Raw genomic sequence first — 5,000 nt, 5'->3', positions numbered from 1 at the left:
CAATGAATGCCTGAGCGCGACAGGGGTTAGTAGGTGAAAGGAGGCGTTAACTTATACCTCTCGTGATAGCCTTGCCGGTAAAGAGCTTCACTGTACGTCCTGAATTCTTGTTTCCGTGGTTCGCACCTATGAGCTGAAGAATTTCCTGTCAACTAAAAAATTCCCATTCGGTTAACATATATAAGAATATATTAACTCCGAGGTAGAGCAAATTACAGATTAAAAACATTTGTACTTAATACGTATATATGAATCACGGTTATGTGATAAGACTCATATATTTTATATATACACACATATAATCACAGTTTTCCACAATGTTCCTGGGAAGAGGTTGCTAGCCAGAGTTCACTAGCAAGAATGACCTTCCCGTTCCTATGGGCATTTTGGGAGCCAATAGGAATACCTGCTGCGTCATCAGCTGCCACTGGCTGGTTCTCCCTGGTCCTAACGTGGGTGAGAAAGCTGCCCGTCCTTTCTTTCTGCTATTCATAAGCGACCTTTTAATTAAGAGAAAACGTAAAATTATCATAATCTTGAGAGAGAGGAGAGAGAGAGAGAGAGAGAGAGAGAGAGAGAGAGAGAGAGAACAAACTTAATCACTTAGATCACTAGAAGGTATATATATATATAAAAAAAAAATCAGGACAAGCGTTCAATTTAGAAAAAGAATTTTTCTTTTTACTCTTAGAGGAGCACCCCACCCCCAACATTATGTGAAATCATAAATCTCAGGCAATAAATGTCGACAACGTACGGAGACGACAGCTTGGGAGGTCGTTGAAAAAATCTGGGTCAAGAAAAAGGGGAGGAATTATTGACAGCGAACTGATCAGAGAAACGATGACGCTTTTAGAGGGACATAGGTCGACTGGGTCCCCAAAGGCTGCTTTGCTATATGATATAATAATATCGCCGCTTATTCATTTTCAATTAATATCATATAGTAAATATACTTGATAATGTCATTTTTGAAATGCAGGCAATTAATTATGCGGGATCTAATTCTTTTGAGTATGTCACCTTCAGTTATTTTCGAACACCTGAATGTCAAAAAGATGTGCCCTTTAATATTTACTTAACTTTAAATATCAACAAATTACAGTAGCATTATTTTGGGCCTCTGGCCTTTATCCAAAAAGCAAATTTTCACCACTTCAAATATATATTTTTTTTATCTTTGAACGTCATTTATTTATTGGGACAGATTTCCCACTCTTATCTTTATAAACTTTTTAAAATATAAACCCTTATCTTTTCTCACCTTCGTCGATTTTTACTTCTTTGTTGTCAGTTTAGACAGAAATGTCCTCATTTTTTCCTTCTATACGAGCAATAGCTGTTCTCATCATATCGGTCAAGTTAGCATTTCAAAGGAGTGATGTGTCTAAGAAGATAAAACTAAACCTTTGATAATAGATTATTTTCGATGTTTTTTTCAGATGTGGAAAACTTTGTATGACTTATGTACTTTTTTTTTATTTTGTGCATATATTATTATTTACGGAATTTCGGGTAATTTTTGTATTTAATTTTCCCCTCCCGAAATATTATTCTTACCGTTATATAACCTTGGATTTCAGACCACCACTCTTAATGTCTTGTTCTGTTTATTATTAACAAACTAAGAGAGGATCTCGACGCGTTTAGACAGGCAAATCTAAAACGAGTTCGTCGATATTGTTTATTTTTTTATATAGTCTAAGTTTCTTTAATATTAAATTCGAAATAAGGAAAAACTGATCATCATAATCTCGGTTTCGTGGGAAAGAGGCGATATTCTCAGAGAAAATGATGATCAATTTTTCCTTATTTTGAATTCAGTGTAAAAGAAAATAAACCATGTTAACGAACCCATTTTAGATTTGCCTGTCTATAAGGCTTCCAGATACTCTTTTATTTTGTTAATTAAGAGTGATGGTCTGAAATCCAAGGATAAATAACAGCAAGAATAATATTTATAAATATATATATATATATAATATATATATATATATATATGATATATATATATATATATATATATATAATATATATATATATATATATATATATATATATATATATAATATACATATATAATATACATAATAATATACATATATATATATATATATTATATATATATATATTATATTATATATATATATATATAACTATATATATATATATATATATATATATATATATATATATATATATATATATATATATATATATATATATATATATATATATATATATATATATATATATATATATATATATATATATATATATATTTATATATAATATATATATATATATATATATATATATATATATATATATATATATATATATATATATCTAAGTGTGTGTATATATCATGACTATCACTCGATTCGGGTATGAATGCTCTGGGATGTCGTTACTGATGGGTTTCTTATGTGGCTAATGAGACCAATTCTCGAGCCACATCGTCTGTCACAATTGGGGCATGTGTTGTTAAGTGGGAGTGGAGGCTGTGGATGACCCGACGAGCTTATCTTGCAGCTCTACTATTCCCCAGATGATGCTTTCTGTTCTCTTTTACAATTTTTAATTCCATCTTTCACTTTAGCTCTCCAAGCAGATTGCTCCAGTGCATCTGTCTCCCATGTTTTATAGTCAATGTCACATAGTTTTAAGTTGTCTTTGAATCCGCAGTTGGACTCTTCAAGAACACTTACATTAGTGCGGCGGTCTTATATATATATATATAATATATATATATATATATATATATATATATATATATATATATATATATATATGTGTGTGTGTGTGTGTGTGTGTGTGTGTGTGTATGTGTGTGTGTGTGTGTGTGTGTGTGTGTGTGTATGTGGATATTTGTTGAAAAACAAGATATAAGGTATTTGTTGTGTCTATTCTATATATTATAGGTATATATGCAGATAAGCGTTAGTCATCTTATGATCTTGAAATATAAAACTGTTGCACTATGAATCAGTTGTTAGGAGAAGGGTGGAAAGTAAGATGGAAGAAAGAGAATATGAAAGGAGGTACAGTAAAAGTAACGAAAGGGGTTGCTAGGGGCCAAAGACACGCTGCAAAGAACCTTAAGTAATGCCTACAGTGCACCGCATGAGGTGCACTGACAGCAATCCCTGCCTACGGGGCTTTGCTTTTCAGTGAAAAATTTGCCAGAATATTTCAGTTTGAATCTCATTATGTTGCAAATAATAATCACCTAGTAATTCAGGTTTAAATAGTTCATTACACTTCGGTCCATTATTCATTGTAATGTGATGTAGCCACTTCGATTTATATTAATAGGAAGAACTATAAGACCAAAAGAAATACGTAACAGGACTGTCTATCCATCTCTCTCTCTATCTATCTTATCTGTCTTCCTCTCTACCTATCCAACAAATAAAAGGACGAAGAAATAAGAGAACACTAATTAATCAATCGAAACAAACTTCCCCTTTCATTAACGATTTCTGCATTTATAGGCATGGCATTTCAGGCCCTCATTTAGCCCTGCGAGCACTGTTTATCTTACATTATTTTATCCATTTTTAGTTCGTCGAGTCTGACAAATTTCCTTTTTGTTCGTGAGATCCTATTATTTCTTTTCATTTTCCTCTATTGCTTTTTATCACTTAAATTCCAACTCGTTGCTTTTGCTGCTCAGTGATGAACGTTTCTCTCTCTCTCTCTCTCTCTCTCTCTCTCTCTCTCTCTCTCTCTTTCTGGTTCAGTAATTACCCTCGTCTAGCCTCCCACTCTTATTTCGAGTTCTCGGTAAGCTGGTTTAGCGCCTTACTGCAAAGGAAACAAACACAACCCCTTTTAATTGTTTTTATTGTTATAATTCCTACAACATTATTTTGTATATACATAATTGCATATCTTTTCGTTCGTACAACAACTAAATCTCTTTCCTTATGAGGGAAAATTCACTAACTCCCCCCCCCCACCCCCCCAAAGCAAAAAATCCTGAATATACATTACATATTAGTAGTGCCCGTATTAAGATATACGATGGCTGGTTTTTAATGTCTACGGACAAGCTTTGGAACTTAACCGTGATTCTGTTTTTCCAGACTAAACCTTAACCGTTTAGGAAGCAGGTCAATCGTTTTTCTGGCGATTAAGAACCATAATACTCTTCCTTATTTTGTCATCTTTCTTATTTCATTCGGACATGGGCTGGTTATGGACGCTGCATTAAATAACAGCTCATCATACAAAATTTACTTGATAATAGCAAAGTTCTGGTATATCTTGGAGGAAACTGTTTCCGTCTGCTGTAATATGAAAACTAACTTTTAGTACAATGGATTCAGTCAGTCTATACATTAACCAACTTACTAATCATACTGTCGTAGTTTTACTTTCTAGCGCTTTGAATATTTATTTACGTATATTTCCCTGAAGTTATCTAACAAAAGAGAATCAAATTTATTAAGGAAAAATTAGGTAATAGATAAAAATGTTCGATGCACACATATACACAAACATATATGTATATTTATGTATATATACACATATATAATATGCATAATATAGAGATATATCATTGATGGCTTGTGTGCAAGCTACCAAAATTTATGAAAACACGTGAAACATTACGAAATTTTTCTTATCAGAACGAGTAACAAAAAACTTTCCGCTGCAGTATTTAAACACACAATACAATGTATAATAACAAATGTAGATTAATTTATTTGTAACTCTCGTAGTAATAAATTTTCCCATAAACCCAATTAAGCTTTGGGTGGGAGGTTGTTCGTGGGCTGGGGTCAGGGGGAAAGGTCATATTCCAGGAACATTTCGCTGTAGTGTAAATAATTCCCAGGAAAAAAACAAACTTTGCTGCTAAGTTATCTGACCTGGGTAAAAAAAAAATTAGATTAATTTTGGCACTTTATTCGTTCTCTCGTTCTCATTTTAGCGAGGGAAGTAATTATTTGTCTCTGAGTGAGAGAAAAAAAGGAAATGCCGTCCATAAA

The sequence above is a fragment of the Macrobrachium nipponense genome, chromosome 10, assembly GCF_015104395.2.
Source record: "Macrobrachium nipponense isolate FS-2020 chromosome 10, ASM1510439v2, whole genome shotgun sequence".
Classification (NCBI taxonomy): domain Eukaryota; kingdom Metazoa; phylum Arthropoda; class Malacostraca; order Decapoda; family Palaemonidae; genus Macrobrachium; species Macrobrachium nipponense.
Note: the sequence above shows the minus strand (reverse complement) of the source record.